A 21181-nucleotide genomic window follows, 5' to 3' on the forward strand; every position below is an offset into this window, starting at 1 on the left:
TTTACTTTTTTTTTTTTTTTCCTATGAATTTGCTTTTAAACTATGCTTTCCTGCACAGAGCAGCAGGGAAGCTTTCCAAATGTTCTACTGCATTGGAAAGCCTTTGTTGTAGACACTACAGTCAAAATGCATGCACATACAATGGACCACGAGCTGCTAAAAACACAAGCCACAGCATACAAGTGGTTTAGTTTACCCATTTATTCTGCAGAGCTAGAAACTGGCCTACTCTTCTTTCTGAAAGGGAGAAACAATACTATTCTCACTGCAGTTTCCTTCCCTTAACTCATTCCAGCAGACTCTTAAAAAAAAAAAAAAAGAAAGCAATCTGTTAAGGGCACAATGTTCACAAATCAATCAAAAAAATCAGATACTGGTCTCATTTCATTCAACAAACGTTTTGCCAATGGCAGCAGTTGAAGCTGGGTAAGAGTCAAAGATTGTAAAATGCTAATCTGGCATGCAGTCTACTCCATCTTCTTGTGGAAAAGCCGCTGTTCCCAAAAGGGATAATACTATGGCTGGAAGGAATGCAAAAAAGCTTATGACCATTGCTGCAGTTTGCAAGAAATACCATTTTGTGTGTGTCGTTGAAAAAAGTGTTACCACTTCTTTTTAACAGAGGCAAAATAAAACCTTTTATCTGAAGCGAAATGCTGATTTAACTTGTAAATATCTTTCTTCAGTTACTAATAAAATACATTTTCTGGCTAAAATTGCTAATTCGAAAGAGCATGTCTTATGCGTTAGCATGCATTAACAAGAAACATTTTTTAGTTCTTTCTGATTCCTGTCTGACTGTGCTTAAAGTCCCCATTTCCTTTATTTAGCTTAGCTCTAACATTATTTAAGTATTGCAAATTAACACAAAATCACAATCTTTTGATCAAATTTCCCTGACAGTACTCTTCAAAAAGTCTATTTTCATTTCTCAGAATGCCAATCTTTTGTTCTAGCGCTGTCAGGACAACAACATGCATTGTCTTTTTCAGATGAATTTTTTTTTATCTGAGATGCTACACATCCCACAGAACATTGGCAAAGCCCTCTCTTCTGTTTGGAAGAATACTAATGCTTACCTAGACATGTATATGTGTGCTTTGAAAAAAATCTCAACAATTTTCTTTATCAATAAGTAAACGTATTTAATTGATTTTATTTCTTTTGTTTTAAATTACTGTCATTCAGATGTAGTAAATGGCAAGGATGGATAGTTTGGCTTCTAGGCTAGTGCATTTTAATGCAAACCTGACCTGTATTAACGTATGAGGTGTGAGTGCCTGGTTCTGGCTGAGAGGTGACAGACTCCTTTGAGAGTTGAGGCCTACCCTGCTCTATGTTGGACACAGCCAATTTCAGATGGCTCCAACAGCCCCACTGCAGGGCACAGTTGATTTAAGAAACTACTACCAGGCAGCATGTGACAGCATCGAGAGAAAAAAGGTGTGAAAAACAGACCTGCAGAAACCAAGGTCAGAGGAAAAGGAAAGTAAGTGCACCAGAGCAGAAATTCCATTGTGCATGGAATCACAGAACCTCAGAATCATAAAATCATTAAGGATGGAAAAGCCTCTGAAATCATCTAGTGCAGCCATCAACCCATCATCACCATGCCCACTAAACTATATTCCTCAGTACCACATCTACATGTTTCTTGAACACAGTTACTACCTCCCTAGACAGCCTGTTCATTACCAATCTTTCTAAGAACTGTTTCTGAGTATCTGACCTGAACCTCCCCTGGCACAGCTTAAGGCCATTCTGGTCCTATCACTAGTTATGTGGCAGAAGAAGTTGACACCTACCTCATTAAAAATTCCTTTTAGGCAAGTGTAAAGAGAGACTGGGAGTCACCCTGAGCCTCCTCTCCACACACACAAAAAAATTCCAGTTCCTTCAGCCACTCCTTATGAGACACATGCTCCAGACCTTGTAGCAGCTAGGTTGCCTTCATTTGGACATGCACCTGTGCCTCAATGTCTTTTTTGCAAAGAGGGACCCAAAACTGAAAACTATATATGAACTACGGACTCACCAGCCCTGAAAACAGGAGTAGTACAGGGTCCTGAATCTGCTTTTTGTGAGGCCCATATTCCTTAAGATCATGAATTCAGTCAGGGAATAGTGACCACAAACCAGTCTGCCTCATTCTTAAGCTCTTACGATGTCCTCTGCACTTGTGAGCACCTGATTCAGTAACACCTTTTCTGTCCAATACTTGAACCAAGAAGTTATTCTCAGCAGACTCCAGGACTCTCCTGGATTTCTTGAAGTCCACCATGTTACTTTCCTAGCTGACATCTGGGTAGCTCCCAGTCTGATCAGGTGGTCCCTAACCTGCTCTTTGCTGCACAGATTCTACTCCCTCAGCCCCCAACTAGAAGTTCAGGGACTTGATAGACATGAAAATCCTGACTGCCAGTGAAGGCTGAGGAAAAACTTGCTGAGTAGTTCAGCCTGTTGTCAGTTCTTCCTTCTTAGTTCTCAGAGGGGGTATGCTCTTCTTTGCTTTTTTTTTTCCTGACTAATGTACCTGCATAAACCAACATTCCTCACCTGCCTAGCACTGCTGTAGGTAAGGAGGTAAAGTAGTCTGAACCAAATGAGTTAATCTGAGCCTAGAAGGAGAAGCTGGGAGGAAGATGTTTTAATTTTTGTCTTTGAGTTTTACTGCCCAGTTCTATCTAGTTGGCAATACATTAAATTTGCTCTCTCTGGGTCAAGTCGGTTTTGCCCTTGGTGGTAACTGATGGGTGATCTTCCTGTCTTTACCTTGATCCATGAGGTTTTCATCTTATTTTCTCTCCCTGTCCTGCTGAGGTGAGGGAGAAAGAGTGGAGCTGGGCGGGAGTGTGGCAGCCAGCCAATGTCTATCCACCATGATTCCATTTCACTAAAACCAGATGTGAAAAAAATGTAAGCATCCAAACTGACCGTCATCTTGATTTTATTTATGTATTTAATTGGTTTCTCTGAGAATCTCAGAGAATATGCCACTTAATCAAAACTACAAAAAGAAATTGAAATGTTGTTGAATCATTTTCCCCCAAGGAACCTTTGTAAAACCAACAAATAGTAGGCAATTAATTTTTCTTCCTACCTTCCTCTTCCACAAAGATCTACAAAGACGCACATGTAGCCCAGTTTTAAACCCACACTATTTCAGAGCAGGGAGAGAGGGCATTAGGAGGTCCTGTGGCACTTACAAACTGCTGCCAGCAGCCCTTTGTTACTTATATTACAAGAGAGTCAGCATCAGCTCTCTGACTGTGGCATATGTAGCAAGAAAGGAAATTTACACACACATGCCCTCTCAGCCATCTGGTAGCAGTACAGGCCCAGAGCACAGATATTCTGTGGTATCTGTGGATTACCCTGCTTAGGATGCTGCAGCCACCATTCAGTTGTGAAACTAATTGAAGATGCAGGTCATGAAGAGTTGAGAGACAACCTGGTAACTACTACTGCTTAGTGAAGCTCTCTGCAGAAGACTAAGTTGAGAGTTTTGACTACAAAGCAATTAAGGTAGATGTCTTCAGATGTGAAAATATCATTGAATTCTACATAACGCCAATTTGTACTACTAAAAATTATTTCAATCCACTTGCAAATAGAGATGTGACTACCTGTAGCATTTAAGCTGACAACAACAGCATGCATTTTCACACTGGATTACACAGAGCTTGCATCTCAGCCTCTAAAGCAGAGAATATTAATGAACCTTTGCAAATATTATTATTATAACCTTAAGTGTCAGATACAGAGGGATAGTTTCGCATTTTCTAATCCATCATTTTGCAAACAACGTTATTTTAACTAGCATACAATTAGATATATGTGACTTAGCAATAACAGATATTTTCCATATATCACTGTGTAGCAGAGAGGAATCATTAAGAAACCTTACTATGCATGGGGCACTCTGATATTCAATCAGATGGATTAGCAGCTCAAAAAGTTCAGAAGAAAGATAGATAGTAGTCAGCTAAGGTTGCCTTATCTCTGTACACTCTCACAAACATGTCTCTTGTACTCCGCTAGTGCATAGCTCATTGCAAGATTTAAAATGCATTCCTGTTTTCAGCATAAAGCTCTTTCTGTTTTTGCACTTAATTTGAAAACACATAAGAAAATCTGCTTTCATTTTCCACAATTTAATTTTTGTTTCTTCACTTCTTTTTCTCAGGTTTTAGTTACCCTTTTCCCTATCTGCTTTTAAAATGGAAAAAATAAGCGGAGTGAATTCCAGTAAAAAAGCAGAAAAAGAAGTCAAGAAAAGAAAAGGCCATGATAGTGAAGGTACATTCCATTTTTGTGTCTAAAAGGCAAAAATGATTTATTTTGATAGTTTATGACTATTTCCCCCCTCTCCTTTTTCCAGATTAACAGATTCCCTAAATCGTAATTCCAGCTGATTCTCCACCTAATGTGTATTCTGTCAATTGAATGTGACAGCTGCTATACACATCTTAGACCAAGCAGATATTGTCAGTTATGTAATTGTGGGAAGGTCAGACATTGGTTAGAGGTGAATTCAGTGTTTTCAGAATTGAATATATATTATCAACATATGCTTAGGTTTTTTATTATTATTATCTTTTTAATTAAGAGCATAATGGAACTAAAATAAGAAAAACACTTTAAGGCTTTGTGCTTTGGGGAGATATGTTGTTATTTTCATACTCATACATTTCTGTCTGTATTCCTTTAAGGAATAAAATTGTCAGCATTCAACAGAAGGTTTCTCACAGGCACAAAAACAGACATATTGTGAACAGCTGTGCTAGAAAACAGGTTTAAAGAAGGACCAGGGGGGAGGGAAAAGAGAAAAAGAGGAAGGTATACCCTTTTCTTTTAGAATCTGTCTAAGAAAGCTCTGTCCAGCAGTTACTACAGGCAAGTACATAGATTTTAGTTTTTGTTGTATTCATTCTGTCCTGCTCTTTATCTGATAAACATTTCAGCAAGAATTTTACATCTACAATTAGACAGGCTGAGCTAAATACATATTTTGTCCTCTTCCAGTTTTAAAAAGAACTAAAGTTTTAAAAAGTAATGTTTTATAAAATATACGTAGGTGTTTTTTTCATTATTTTTTTTTCTCTGACCCTTTTTCATACACGTCCCAAATGTTTAAATAGATTTGTACCTTTCTATCAGTGTAAATAGGTATCATTTTTTGTTCATCAAACTTTATTATTAGAGAGAATAGCCTGTGTGTACATGTAATGTACAGAGCCATTGAGTTCTGTGTGTTTTCAGGAGTCGGTTTTGATGATCCTAGTTGGTCCCTTATGACATGGGATATTCTGGGATTCTATGTGACACATATGCACATGCAAACACAGAGTATACAAAGGTATCAGTAGTGAGAGGGACGCTGACAGCTCAAGATTCTTCATTATTTTAATGTATCATGATGATCATGCTCAACAGCTCTGAGGCTGAACAACAAAATCTCAGTGGTATAACCTTCAGTTTACATCTAAACTGTTTTTTGCGGAGCCTGTGATACAACCTAACCACCAGAGACAGTATGGTTAACATGAGGTGTGCATCAGCTAGAGCATTACAGTTTTAAGGAAAACAAATTCTTATTGTTCTTGAGATTTGTTTATCTATTGCTTTGTTTGTTTGTTTCATTGGTTGTTTGGTTTGGATGTTTTTTTACTATTTTGATTTTGTTTTGTTTTTTTTTTAAATGGAGTAATGGTTTGCTCAGAGTATTTTCACATCACTATCTTTGATGGTGCAGGCAGTGTAGGACAGAAGACTGACTCTGTGGACCACACGTTCCTGTATTACGTGCTACTCTGTATTTTAACTTCTGTTGTATTTAAATATGAAATATTTTTGTATATGTGTATTTTTGAGTTTTCATACTATACAAACACACACATATAAAAGTTAGTAACAAACATGATGTTATTAAAACCTCTCATTACTTGTAAAGCCACCATGCTGCTGCGCTAATACAATCTTTCTCTCTTTTTTGTAAGTGGGAATAAGTTAGTTCTCCGAGGAATCAAGAAGACCTTGTAAAGAAATCTTTATTTTCTTCACAAATATAAAGTGAAAATTTTACAGAAGTATACCTCTGCATTTCTTTCCTGAAAACAACCTTCTAATCTGATGCAGATTTTGTAATCATATTTTCTCTTTACTGAGAATATTTGGTACCAAGCATAATATTTTTACCTGCAGTAGTATGAATTCCATTTAAAAATGAAAACAAAATTGCATTCAAATACTCTAATTCCCATATATCCCAGGCTATTTCTAGCCCTCTAGCTTCATGGTTTTGTTACTTTTTGCATTTTGTTTTGTTTCTTAAAAAAAGAGAAGATTCCTCAATAGATAAAAATTTCCATAGTTTTTTTCACAATATATGGTAAGCAATTCTTCAGCATACAGAACATTATAGTGCCCAGTAAAGAAAACAGAATGATTCCAGACTTGAATCAACATTGTAAGTAGTATATTACCATAATACTGAATTCAGACATGCTGTAAACTCACAAAGGAAATGCATTAACCAGCTTATCTTCAAAAGAGTTTTTGAAGTACCCAATCTGAAAAGAATGACCTAAAATGCAGTAATTTTTTTTAAAGTCAATATAAGATATACAATTTTTCATCAAAGAGTTTCATGTTGATACATTGCAAATTTAAAAGGTGAAATCAGTGTTGTTTTTAATATTGGACAGTGCTAGTTACTTGATTACAAATTATTCCACATGATTGCGATTACATTCTTCTCTACCACACATAAAAACTTGTGTGGTTTTACTTCATCAGCCTGTAAGAGTGTATTTATAATGTGCTACTTGTTGCAGTAGGCGATTATGAGGACCCGGTTCTACGGGATAGTTCTTCCTATTGCCGCTATATGCACATGCTTGCTTGAATATGGAGCTATGCTTAGAACATGGTCAGTATGACCTTGAAGAAGTAATAAACAAGTTTTGGGGAGTTGATCAAGAAATAGAACAATGGAGGAAAGATCGTTAAGGAGATTGCTGATGTGGCATGTTGCTTGAGACCCCCAATCAGTATACAGGAGATTGTATTTCAGACCAATCGGGGATTGACAGGTGTTCTAGGGGACTATAAGAATAGACATGTTGCTACAATAAACACCTTTGCTGCTCACCAGACTGGTGTCCGCCTGCAGTTATTGGCCCTGACCAAGCGGTTGGTCAGACACGAAAGGGTTAACACACAGATTTGAAGAACCAGATGCAACAGCTACCTGCCTTCAGACTGTATTTCCATATCTTGTGCAAACTATAACTCTCTGGCTCCTGTATAAATAGAAGAGGGAAAAGTAGAATAGAGTTTATGGCTGAGCAGCTCTCTGGTGTGGCTAATAAATCCACACAGAGCAAGGATTATCTGCCCCCAGAATGCATGACTTTGTAGTTCCCTAGCCTGCCCTATCTTCCAAGCCCTCACGCATTCACATTCTGGCCATGATGCAGCCCCATGATTTTCAAAGGACAACAGTGATGCTTCCGTTTTCAAACTGCCCTTGCTAGCCTGGAAAGCTTGTGAGTTTCTTGGACATGTGTAGGGTAACACCAAGGAAAATGTCAGGCAACCACATCTTTGAAAGCCTTTTCTTCATGTAGAAGAACTGTCCACAGAACATAATTCTGCCCTGCTATGATGCACAGCTCTTGTTTTCTTTACGCTTGAGTTTGTAAATCACCATACTGCAGAGACAGTTCATCTGAGCAGAGTAGCAAAATAAGAAATTGTTCCATAGTTAATGATATGGCAGTGATCACTGCAAAAGTAAGAGATAACAGATTCTAAAATCAGAGATATTCCCTGTATATCCGAATAGTAAGTTCAATAATGAAAAAATAAATAACCAATATGTATAGATAACAATCAATTATCTCTCCACACATTCTCCTTTAAGCCCAGCAATACTACATGTACATTCAAATTATTTCCTATCAGAAATCACTGCTGTACTTTATTATACAACTGGGTGTACATTCATATGCTGTTTTTCCTGTTGCCCTGGGTTAGTAGAAGAGTATATGCCAACAGCACGACAGAAATAGCCTGAAGCAATAGGTGGCTGAAAGTAGCAAATAACATACTAAAGCTGCCAAAGTATTTTTTGAAATATTCTAGTTCTGAGTTTCTGATGTTTAATTTCTCCTGCCAAAGGCACACAGTGGGTGCCTGAAGTGAGAAACTGCATTCTACCTACACTCTGTTGTCTAGTAACCACAATGCCGAGTACATCTTTGCAACAGTCCTTTAAAACAGATTTTAAAAAATAATAATCTCAGTTTACAGTCCTTTTTCACTGTTTTTCTTCCCCACAACTGTGAATGTTACTTGTAAAAATACTGGTGCTAGTGTCAGGGGTCTTGGTGTGCCACTAAGTGTTTAGACCAAAAAAATAGCTTTCCATTAACAAAAGAAATGAAGCCTATAATAAGGTGAAAGTAAGATCCCTTTTAGATCATCCAGATAATTTTTCCTCTTGTTTCTTTGCTAAACTGTCTTCTTACACACATCTCTCCTTTCAGGCAAAAAGGAGGCATATTCAGGCATATTTCAGGCATATTTTCATTTACAGAAACATCAAAATTTACCCTTATGAAGAAACTAACCCCAATATAAGAATCACTTCTTTAAACTATGCTAATTAAAATACTGGCCAAGTTATTTCACAAGAGCAAGCAATGAAATCACAGTAGTGAAAATATTTGAAGCTTGGTTTGCACTATTTGCTAAAAAAATTTTTAAAACAAAGAGATTTTATGCTCATTTCAGCCACCTAGCTTCTTTTGTGAGTGGCTTTCTTCTTGGGCATATATCTCCTTGTGGAGTTAAATTCCTTCCCTGAAACACATCGAATAAGTTGGAGTACAACCCAAGTGAGATAAATATGTTTGCTATCTGCCCATCTCCACCCCTCATTCCCTATTTATCATAACTATTTAAAACTGAAGTATCATTATTTCTGTATGAGTGAATATGCAACTCTTTAAAGAACTGTGTGATAAGAAAGGTTGTTGGTAACATCAGGGGTGCAGATCCTAATGAAGTTTAGGTTATAAAGTTACAGTTACAGAAGTTTACAGTTATAAACTGTAGTTTATACACTATACTGGCACAGAGACATACCAAGACTTGAATAGTAGAAGTTGATTAGCATAGAAAAGCATGCCTTCCTTTCAAAATACCCTACTTAATGTTAGGAACATTTGTTTATTTAATAATTGTCTTACTTGGAAATGTCAAGATGGAGAGGAAAGTAATGTGTTTTGTTTTGTTGTTGTTGTTTTTTGTTTGTTTGTTTTTTCTCTCTAAGGGCTGCTTAGGAACTACCTATATATATATATATATATATATATATATATATATATATATATATATTCTGTTTGTTAACACAAATAATGTTATGATTGTCCTATAGTTAAAGAATAGGGTTGTACTTTTACGTTTTTGGCACTGTTTGAAGTTATACAAAGCATATTTTGTCTTGTTTTAATTGAATCAAAGAGGGATCCATACTACAAAGTGGAGATTGCACAGTACCAGTTTCTCAGCATCCAGTCTGAAGAACTACTGAGGAAGCTGGCAATTTTCAGAAACACCATTTCCCAAAGTCACCAGTATGAGTTCAAAGGGCTAATTGCAATAGTAGCAAGAGAAATAGTTAATTCTTTCTGCTTCCAGAACCTGACCAGGACAGCAACAAAAAAATATTCTGTTCATTTTTCTTGTTTAAAACTCAGAGCTGGTCAAAAACTATGGGAGGGAGACTTCTGCCAATATTTTTTTGATGTGGGAAAATGTTGAGTAAGTGGACACGAAACACATTCTCATTACCCTTCCAGCAATGCTGGGCAAGCCTGTAAGCACAGCAGAGATGCCCAAGCACACAAGTCCACAGCTCCCTGCCTGCAAGCCCTGTGCCCAGCTGTCAGGTTGCTGAAGCCTCCGAGGGCATCTTCACAGGCTGCCTGACCTGAGTCACTGGGATGTTTTCCTTCACATTTCCTTCTGATGCAAAGAGAAGAGCAACAGAGGCAGAGCAGTTTCCAGCAAAATGAAATTTCCTTCTTTTATCGGTACTTAAAATCTCTGCTACTGCTTTAGTGGGAAAGGTGAGAAGGGATGATTTTTTCCTACCTTGTTATCGGCAGATTTTAATTATTTTCACATTCCCCAGACATCTTTTACCCTAAGTACTGATGAAGTGCAAAATCACGGAATGAGCTCATCGGGAATCTATTTTGAAGCAATATAAAACAAATGCTGGGGGAAAAAAAAAAAAAAGGCCCTTAAGATTTCATCCTAATCTGTCTCAAATGTAGCATCAAAAGTATTCTAATGAATCAGGATAACAATCTTTCACAAAGGAATTAGAAGGCTGAGTAGATCAGTAATACTGATATAAAAGGTCTTTCTAGATAATACCATATATACAGTATGACAATTCTACCCTGAATAACATTCCAGCTGTTTTCTGGAAAAGAATATTGAAAACCTTTGTTCGTATTAATAAAGTCTGTGCTCTGTCTGATATAAGAGATAATTTTTTTAGAATTTGGACTCATTCTTGCTGAAAATATGTATTGGTGCGCACTACAACCTATCATTAGAGATGCTTACAGAGGGCAGTTGACAGAACAATCATAAGAAAAACATCTCCCATCAGGCTTCCTCAAATGCAGATGGGAAATCAATTTCTCTGTTCACAGGAGAGAATTCCAAAGGACTCCCAGTGAGAAACTCTCCTGCTGTTGCTTTGCATTGGGCCTCGCAAGAACCAGGGAGAATATTAAAGGGACAAACACTCATTTCAGCTATAGCAAGGAGTTTCTTAATCATCAGAATAAAAATAAAAGATAAAACTGATTCCAATTTTCATATTTTCTCGTTGTTTGTTGTTGTTGTTGCTTTTGTTTTGTTTTCTTGAGGGAACTTCCTCATCCACTTAAACAACTGTAGCTTCCAGACAATCAGTCAAGACATTAACAACAGATGAATGATTTCACTTAGGATTCTTGTGTGAAATGCAAGTCACTTTTATTCTGTTAATCTGCACGGAAATACTTTTTGATATCTGAAGAGTTTCAATATAGTTTTATAATTGTTATGTATGTTCACAAAATTTCAATTCATATGAAGTCTGAGCAATCTCTAGACAAGCTGGCTGCTATCTGGTTAAATATGCAGTACATACTGAAAACTGAAAATTTTGCTCTACTCATATAACTGTAATGTTTCTAACCTTAATAATGATTCAAGTTACCTCATTTTCAACTAAATCTCCTCCAATTCAGATAATTCTTCGTTCTTGGATTACTCATTACTGTCAGCCTTTTTCCCTAATAACAGATGATGTTTAATGGCAATCTCATGTAAAACATACTGACACAAATTCTTCTGGTTTTAGAATGGCAGTATAATAATGTTCCACCAAATATGTATAGACATCAAACATTCGTTATTTAAGACCTAAAAGTTCTTCCAATAGCTGCTCTGACGAATTTTGAGCTGTATGATTTATTTCCATAGGAGTCTGGAGAAGTGGAATCAAGATAAAATTTTAAAGAGAAAAAGCACTGTAACTTAGAAATTGGATTTTTAAAAAGTATAATTTAATTATTGTAAAAATCCAAAGTAAACTCTTACTCAAAAATCAAGTTTCCTGTCTGGACTTAGGCTCCAGTACAAGTTTTCTATACCTGATCATCTTAGCCTATCCAACTTAACACTGTACAGCACAAAATCTGAGTGCTCAGATAAACAAAAAATTTTGCCCAGTTTTTGAAAAGCTCTTTTCTGCTGTAACAGATTGTCTTCAAATGAATGAATCACGATATGAGCCTGGGTACTTAGCTATGACATCTGTTATGTAGTAAATTGCATTGCATGCCACATGCATAATGAAGAGGAAAGAGGGATTGTAGCCTCATTATGTGACAGTACACGAATACAGGCAGTGACACCCAGGACAGATGGAAAGGCTGCAGTGACATAAAATGTACAAATAATGTTGTTGTTTTTATCATTTGGAAAATGAATGTGTTAACTCTCATGAGGATTAGAAAAAAAACAAAAAACAAAAAAAAAAAAGCAAACAAAAAAAAAAACCCACAACCCTGTACTGAATAAAATAGAAGTTGTGAACACTGATAATGAAGATCTTTCTAAAAGTTGCGTACATTAATTCACTTGCAAGAAATTTGACTTCTTCATAAGGAACACGTTCTGTTTCCTTAATTCATTTCTTTCTTGGTGGCTTAGACTTCAAAAACAGTCTACACATGTATCACAGGTAGCCATGATATTCAAATATCAGAAACTGCTGGAAAATGATTCAGAAGACCAAGGCATGCTTTCCAGACATGCAGATATTTTTCTTCCATTATGCAGTCAAGTAGATTCACTGAACAAAAATTAAAACATGCACATAAAAATAATAAAATAAAATAAAATAAAATAAAATAAAATAAAATAAAATAAGATAAAATAAAATAAAATAAAATAAAATAAAATAAAATAAAATAAAATAAAATAAAATAAAATAAAATAAAATAAAATAAAATAAAATAAAATAAAATGCGGTTGAAATTTTGAAACACCAGTCCATTTCCACTGCTAAGAATGATGACTATAGAAATACAATCAGTGCCCATTTAATTAATACTGAAAGACCTACAAGGACAAGTGCCCTATAGTGTCATTTCTGAACTTAACATTAAAATGCAGCTGCCTGTGTTTAAACATTTGGGCCCATGCTCAATATTTAAACAACTGCTCTGGGCACATGGATGACTATGCCCAATGTAAAGCTCACAGGCTTGAAAACTGTGGCCTAAATTGTGTGAGGAAAGAGTTATAGCTCTCGCTGAAAACAGTAAGTGATAAAGTGGGAGAGTCTGTTAAGAAATTATTTGGATAAGGTTAGGAACGTCTAACTAAGCTATTTTTTATTGCTCAGGGATCAAGATGGATAGAACAGAACTAGGATATTTATGGTATTCCAAAAATGGAAACTAGTAAAAGGAAATTCTTAATTTAATACAGTAATATAGCTATTTCTAGGCTGGGCTCATGCAGAAAACATAAAGCAGGTATAAGTAAGTGATTAGAATGCAGACAAATGTAGATCATAACAACAACAAAAAAAGTATTCAAAGCTATTCTAACAAATCATTAACAGCATGACAACAAAGAGCAGGGGAAAAAAATGGCATTGCTTATGAAAGTTTCAAAAAATTGTAAAGTTAATAGTGACAACAACAAAAAAAAATTCCCCTTATCCTTACTCAAGAATGTGCCTGTATTGGCAGGCATTGTCTTAAATTATGTGAAAACATCATTCTTCAGGACAAAGAAAAGAAGTATCTATTAAAGCAGATTTATTGTTACAATTATTTGACTGGAAACATTTTTGAAAGTACTAATATCCAGAAATGAAAAACACGAAGGCATTAAAATATTTCTATAACAAAAATACTGTTGTATCTAGCTTTGTATTACTATTTCCTTCCTCACTGTATGAATATTGCTGGAAGAGCTGCAAAATATTAACAGACTTAAAAGTGATTTTGCCCTGGGCAACCTGACCTAGTAAATGTGTATGTTTGGTGGCCCTGCTAGGCAGGGGGGCTGGAACTACATGATCCTTGAGGTCCCTTCCAACCCGGGTCATTCTGTGATTCTGTGTGATTCTGTGACTTAACAGATTCCTTCTTTATTTTAATTTCTGTAATTGATGCAGCCAAGTGTAGCCTAAATAAAATTTAAGAAATCTGGAGAAACAATGACCCTGCTTTCTGCCTGAGTGTTATACTAATGAACATTTTTTGTTGCTAAGTTAATTGCATTTGTATATCACTGAAGAAAGGCACACTCCTATATTCTGTATTCTGTATATTAATGTGGTAAATAAGGAGAAAATTTCTGAGTGCTCAAGTGAAAGCAACATTGCACTAATCTGAGAAATCAGCTTCAGCCCATCGCCCCTGCACTGTAGAAGGTAGGAGATATAGCTGGAAAAGAACCATTACTAAATCTAAGTTACTCACAATGCTCTCCTTTGCCAGCTTGGTCCTTAGAGAGTGTAAGTGTGACATCCCAGCAGACTATGAACAGCAGCACATAAAGGCAACTTAAAGCTATTTTTACTCTACTTTTCCCGTATGGGTTATTTTCACAGAATCACAGATACATAGAGATTGGAAGAGACCTCGAGGTCATCTAGTCCAAACTCTCATTAAAGCAGTAAGCTACATGGAAAAGCATCAACGTGGGTTTAGGATATCTCGAGAGAAAGGGACTCCACCACCTCTGTGAGCAGCTTGTTCCAGTGCTCTGTCATCTTCAAAGTAAAGAAATTTTTCCTCATAGAACTTTCTGAACTTCAAGATGGAACTTCCTGCATTCCAGATTGTGCCTGTTACCCCTTTTTCTGTCTGCAAATAAGCCTAGCCTCATCCTCTTGACATTCACTCTTTAAATACTTATAAGTACTGATAAGATCCCCTCTCAGTCCTTTCCTTCTCCAGGTTGAACAGCCCCAGAGCTCTCAGCTAATCCTCCAGGACCCTCACCATCTTTGTTGTCTCTCAGTGGTCTCTCTCCAGCAGTTCCCACTCATTCTTGACCTGGGAAGCCCAGAACTGAATGCTTTAATCCAGATGTGGCCTCACCAGGGCAGAGCAGAGAGGAAGAAGAACCCATCTTGACCTGCTGTCCACCTTCTTATTCGTAAACCTGAGGATACCTTTGGACTTCTTGGCCACAAGGACACACTGGTGTCACATGGCCAACCCCTCGTACACCAAGACATCCAGATGCTTCTCTGCAAAGCTCCATTCCAGCAAAACAGCTCCTAGCCTGTACTGAGAATTGTGGTTGTTCCTTCTTCCTCTGCATTTGCCCTTGTTCAACCTGATAATGTTCCTTTTTACATCTTGCTCTCCAGCCTGACCAGATCTCACTGACTGGCAGCACAGCCTTCTGGTATATCAGCCTCTCCTCCTAGGTTTGTCTCCTCAGCAAACTTGTTAAGGGTGTGTTCTATCCCTTTGTCCATATTATTGATGAAGATGTTAAAGAAGACTGGACCTAGCACAGATCCTTGCAGAATATCACTAGCTACAAGCTAGACAGTGTGCTGCTTGCCACAACCACCTGAGCTCTACTAGAGAACCACTTCTCAATCTACCTCACTGTCCACACAACTATTCCACACCTCCTAAGCTTACTTGCAAGGATGCTATGGAAGGCAGTGTCAAAAACATTACTGAAGACAAGCTAGACAACATCTACTGCTCTTCCTTCATCTATCTCACTTAACAGGTGTGTACCGTTTTAATCCAGGTCCTTCCCCAGGAAGTCCAGGCAGGTCAGGAAGCTTTTCACTTGAGTGGTTTTAAACCAAGACTTTGATCTATTTGGAAGATGCTGAGAAAACATGTTACTATGCTTCTACATGTAAGTGAGGAGCTGGTCCTAAACTGCTTTTTCTTCAGCACAGGAAAGCCAGCTTTTTAAAAGCCAGGGCAAAACACATAAAATTACTTTGTTTTGAGGGCAATTGCACAGTAACTATCACAGCAGCTGGGAAATCGAAAGACTGCGAGGAAAGAGGTAGTATATGCAAATGGCTTGACTAACCACTGAAGTGCTTGAATATTTCAGTAATACCTGTGTTTATAGCCAATCTAAATTTGCAGACATAAGATTACCTCACAGGACTATCTGGAAAAGACCATGAACATAATGTCAGACATTAACTGGCCATATGTGTGAACTGAATGTGATTAAGAGTTAGATCAAACACCAAAAAGAATGAAACAGGCTATCTGAACATGTTTGTACTATCAGAAGTCTATGTTTGCAACCAAAAATAATCATGAGGGCACAGACAAAGTAAGAGCACAGACTAGTATCTGTGAGGTTAATGATAGAAAAGTCCAAAAAAAAAAAAAAAATTTAATAACTCTCTGGAGAAGTATTATGAGAATACACAGAGAAATAGTGTAACGTATGATATTACAATAAATGGCAAAACCATATAAAACTATATCAGTTTTTGAATATGTGGAATGCTATAAACAAAATCACATCACATTCATCACTAACCTCAATACTGAGGATACCACTAGATGCTGTTGTCTTAGTAGACCTGCTAGCCATAGATTATTCATAGCCTACTTGCAAGGACAGCCTAAGCCTGGCTGATGTTCTACAACTGTCTATGAGCATGCAACCTGAATGCTGTCCTCATATATACAGTTCAGTTTTTTATTATTGTCCAGCATGCTGAATGACCAGTGCACAACATAACTCTTCGCCATTCCTCAAAAACTAAAAATGCCTGGTTGTGGGAAAGGAAGACAATATAAGCAAAGGAGGCAGTTCCCTAAAGAACAGTGGTAATATTTTGCCCAAATAAACAAAACAATGTCAAAAAAAGGTTCTCATTCTTTTCTCTATCACTTATATTTTTAAATAAGTAGAAAATACACGTGTCATGACTGTAAGATATTTCAAGATAGAGAATATTTGAGGTCAATTACTGAAATTTCATTCTAGTGCTTTTACCAACTGTTTGTTTTCCTCATTCATTTAAAGTAAAAATAATATAGATAGAAAATACATTTTCCTAGTGGTATACCAGAAAGCATAATGAGAGAAACATGGGCTTCATAGTGTATGTTCAGTATCTCCTGAGATGAAAAGCAAACTGCATTATGCTGTCTAACTTTAAATTCAGAGCTTCTACATCTTTAAGGAAGCAACCGTATGGTAAACCACCATTTTTAGCACATAAGCTAATCAATCTATGCCAAAACTTTATAAGTTCTTATGGGCTTTTTTTTTACCACTCTTATATATATAGTTTACATTTCCTCCTTCCTAATCCTTTTTAATATGCTGTATGTGTTTCATGCTATCCTCACACTAATGCTGTGCAAGTTAAAACACTAAAAATTTAATATTACACAGACTTTATAAGCTGCCATTTCTCTTAGATAAACTAAGATAAACTTACATAAACTACTGTTTATGTTTCAGAAAGGTTTTAATAAAATGCCTGTTGGGGCACTGTTGCTGTCTGCCATGTGCATCAGGGTTGTTCTTCTCAAGCAGGTGATCAATTATAAATCATTTATCCAACAGCCTTTCTCAGTTTCATAGCACCTGCAACATAACCACATCCTTGGACATGTGCTAAACTTTTTAATAAAAATGCATTAAATTGGTCTTGTTTAAAGATTTTCATGTGATTTTTTTTAGGTTTAGTTTGTAAAGCACTATTATTTCAAAAGCAACTGAATCTTCAATTTGAAACATTCATCTTAGTGTCAAATGCTACTACATTAATCAGATGGCAAGAGGTGGTTATGGGACAGTTTTCAGCTGTATGAAAATCAGAAAACCTACATCTATCTTCTTACAGGAAATCGGTGAAAGTGCAGGTAGAATAAATCATGGTTCCAGGAATAGCACTACAACCAACAGTAGTAACAGCGTCTTCATGGGAAAGGAAACAGGCAGAAGTAGGCAACTGGACACAAGTAAGGAATTAGACAGCCAAACAAATTGGACGATATTAGATTGGTTTTCAGGAGTGTCACTTACAGACACAAGAGCACTGGATTTTCTTCAAGACAGTATCATTACTTAGAATTAGTAGTTGATTTTTCAAGAGAGAAATGTGCCACTGTATCTGTTGGAAAGTAAGATTTCTTATGAGCACAGCATACCTCTGCTGGTCATGATGCTGCCTTCATGTGTGCCTCTACCTTAGAAATGTTCTTTTCAATGCAATAAAAATATTTTTACACTCTTAAAAAAATGTATATTTAGAATGCTGGGGTCTAACTTCAAACATGCTGTAAAATGCATTGCTATGAATATATTATGTATTTCTATGTTTCATGTCTATCTGTCCAGAAAAAGACAATAATGTGAATGATTTTGATTTTTTGTGCTCTTCCAGAAAACTCTTTCACAGTCAAATAAAATTTGAATTCAGACACCCTGGACAGGAAAAGAAGGGGGGAAGTATACAGTTGTGCCTAGCAAGAAAAGGAAGGAGAGGAACCAATAAAACCAAAACCAGAAAAGCCTTCCCCCAGTACCAAGACTACATCCAAAAAGAAGATAAAATAATTATTAACTGTAGATGATCTCTCCCTGCAGGGAACTGAATTTCCAATACACTAGACGGACCTTCTTAGAGAAGTCTGTTGCCTCCCTAGGTTTCCATTGAGAGTCATCACCAAAAAACTGCATAGCCAGGTACTATGGCTAACAGATTACCACTTTTCTTCCTAGGGAGTGATGAAGAAGCTATCAAGGACTATCAGAAGGGACTTCAGAGACTTAGGATCTCTTTTAAAGGAATTAAGGATACAGTTAACGTCTAAATCCTGCTTCCTGTGGTGAGTAAGGACAGGTCAGGTAAAGTCTCTAGTGTCTGGAAAAAAAAAAGGTAATGACTCACCCATTTTTAAGAAGAGTAGAAAGAATGAGCCAGACAACTGACCTGTCAGCCTCATCTCTCTGCTGGAGAAGAATATCATAGAGCAAGTCCTCTTGGAAGCTAAGACGTGGAAAATTAGAACAACCAGCACAGCTTCACCTAGGGCAAGCTGTGCTGGACCAAACTGGTGGCCTTCTATGATGTGGCAACTGTTTCAATGGACAAGAGAAGAGCCACTGATGTCACAGAATCTAGAATGGCTTGGGTTGGAAAGGACCCCAAGGATCTTCAAGTTCCAAACCTCGCGCCACAGACAGGGCCACCAAATTTCAGATCTGGTACTAGACCTGGTTGCCCAGGTCCCCATCCAACCAGGTCTTGAACACCTCCAGGGACAGAGCATCCACAGCCTCTCTGGGCAGCCTGTTCCAGCACCTCACCACTCTCTCTGTAAACAACTTTCCCCTGATAGCCTTCCCTCCTTGAGCTTAAAACCATTCCACCTTGTCCTATCACTATCTACCTGAGTAAAAAGTTGATTCCTCTACTTTTTATAATCACCTTTTAAATACTGGAAGGCTGCAATGAGGTCTCCCTGCAGCCTTCTTTTCTCCAAGCTGAACAAGCCCAGCTACAGCCCTCTGATCACTTTCACAGCCATCTATCTCCAACAGCTTAATATCTTTCCCATACTGGGACCCCCAGACCTGGACTCAGTGCTACAGATGAGGACTTACAGGGGTATAGTAGAGAGGGAAAATCACCTCCTTCATGTCACTTATCTGGATGTCAGGCCTTTGACACAGACCCACATAAAATCCAAATCCTTGTCTCCAAACTGGAAAGATAAGGAATTGATGGGTGGACTGTTCAATGGATGAGGAACTGGTTGTGAGCTTGTACCTAGAGAATGACAGTCAATGGCTCAGTATCCAGATGGAGGTCAGTGATGAATGGTGTCCCTCAGGGATCTGTCTAGTGCTGGGACAAGTATTCTTCAGTATCCTCATCAGTGGCATTGATAGTGGGAATGAATGCACCATTAGCAGTTTTGCAGATGACACCAAGCTATGTGATGCAGTTGATACACATGAAGTACAGGATGTCATTCACAAGGATCTAGACAGACTCAAGCAGTGGGCTCAGGCGAACCTCATGAGGTTCAACAAAGCCAGCTGTGAAGTACAGGCGAATGGCAAGCTGGTAATGTGCCCACACAGCCCAAAAAACCAACCATATCCTGGGCTACAGAAAAAGAATCATGGTCAGCAATCAAGGGAGGTGATCCTGCCTCTCTACTCTGCTTTGGTGAGACCTCACCTGGAATATTGTGTCCAGATATGAAATTCTCAGTAAAGGAGAGATGAGGACTTCTTGGAGTGTGTCCAGGGGTGAGCCACAGAAATGATCCAAGAGGTGGAATATATCCTCTACAAGGACAGGCTGAGAAAGCCAGAGATGTTCAGCCTGGAGAAAAGAAGGCTTCGGGGAGATCTGATAGCACATTTCAGTATCTAAAGGGGGGTATAAGAAAGAAGGGGACATACATTTTAGCAGAGTCTGTTGTGATTGTTGCAAACCAAAAGAAGGGAGATATTGATTGGATGTCAGTAAAAGAATTGTGATGAGGGTAGTGAAGCACTGAAACAGGCTGCCCAGAGTGGTGGTGGATAATGTGTTCTAGGACAACATTCAGTGTCAGGCTGTGTGGGGCTCTAATAAACTGGATCTAGCTGCAGATGTGCCCTGTTCCTTGCAGGGTAGTTAATGACCTTTGGGTGTCCCAACTCAAGCAATTCTATGATTCTAGAGCAGAAGAAAATAAAAAGTCTGGGGTCAAAGAAAAACAAGACTGGGTTAACTGTAGTGTTTTGCAAGTAGACTATCCCACATGAGTCAATTGCCAGTATAAAGAAAATGAAATCGTGTGTCTCAGATACCAACTTTTTGTAGAAGCGTCATATGAAGAATGAATTTCTATGAAAAGGCTTTTCAATAAGATTGAGAGGTTTTGCTTGTTTCCTTATTTGTTTTTAACTATGTCAATCAGCTGCTATAATTAATGAGAGTCCAGCTCAGATTATTTCATCACATTTCTCTGGGAACTATTTCTCTGTTGATCCATGGGAGGTATTTTTTTAGAAGCTGAGAGATCCATAAGCATGCGGTGTTTCCTGAATAATTAAGTATCCTCAAAGTACTGAAGTGGTGGGTGACAGACTCCTTGTAAGAGCACTCAGAAAGTACCACAGCTCTTTTAAGGAGAAAAAAAGAAGGGGGGGGGGGGAGGGGGGAAGAAATGAAAAAAAAAAAAACTCTAGCATTTCATTGTTGTGATAAGCATTGCCAATGACAGTCTCTGCAATCTGTCATGTAAGCATGTGTTTTAGAAATGTTGCTTGCTTCAGTTTAGTGAGGAGAAGTTTCATTAAAAATAGCTTTTTACATGTCATTTGATTTTTTTTTTTTTAATTCACTTTGTTGTCCATCTTCTGGAAACAATATCCAGGAAAGAAGAGAAGACAGGAAATCAGGCAAAATATTTATTCCAAACAAACTATTCAATGAACAAAGTTGTTTTAAGACTATTTATTACATCTTTCATTATTGTGATCTTTAGAGCTCCTGAAATTATGCATACAGCAGGTGTGCAGGAATAATTTATATCTAGCCAATGTAAACATAAAGTGCAGA

At 37.4% G+C, this 21181-nt stretch overlaps 1 long non-coding RNA gene across 2 annotated transcripts; it reads right to left on the reverse strand.

Moving 5' to 3' along the window:
* Window positions 1-186: 186 nt before the first annotated feature.
* Window positions 187-18691, reverse strand: LOC107306330 (uncharacterized). 2 transcript variants are annotated; one of them, XR_014939396.1, is made up of 4 exons: window positions 18551-18691; window positions 7154-7304; window positions 2773-2893; window positions 187-301 (listed from the first exon to the last, which is right to left on the reverse strand). It is a non-coding gene; the product is annotated as an uncharacterized LOC107306330 (long non-coding RNA). The 2 variants fall into 2 exon arrangements; XR_004305670.2 differs by lacking the exon at window positions 7154-7304.
* Window positions 18692-21181: the final 2490 nt, after the last annotated feature.

Source organism: Coturnix japonica, chromosome Z, assembly GCF_054131305.1.
Source record: "Coturnix japonica strain WE chromosome Z, WE-NBRP24, whole genome shotgun sequence".
Classification (NCBI taxonomy): Eukaryota; Metazoa; Chordata; class Aves; order Galliformes; family Phasianidae; genus Coturnix; species Coturnix japonica.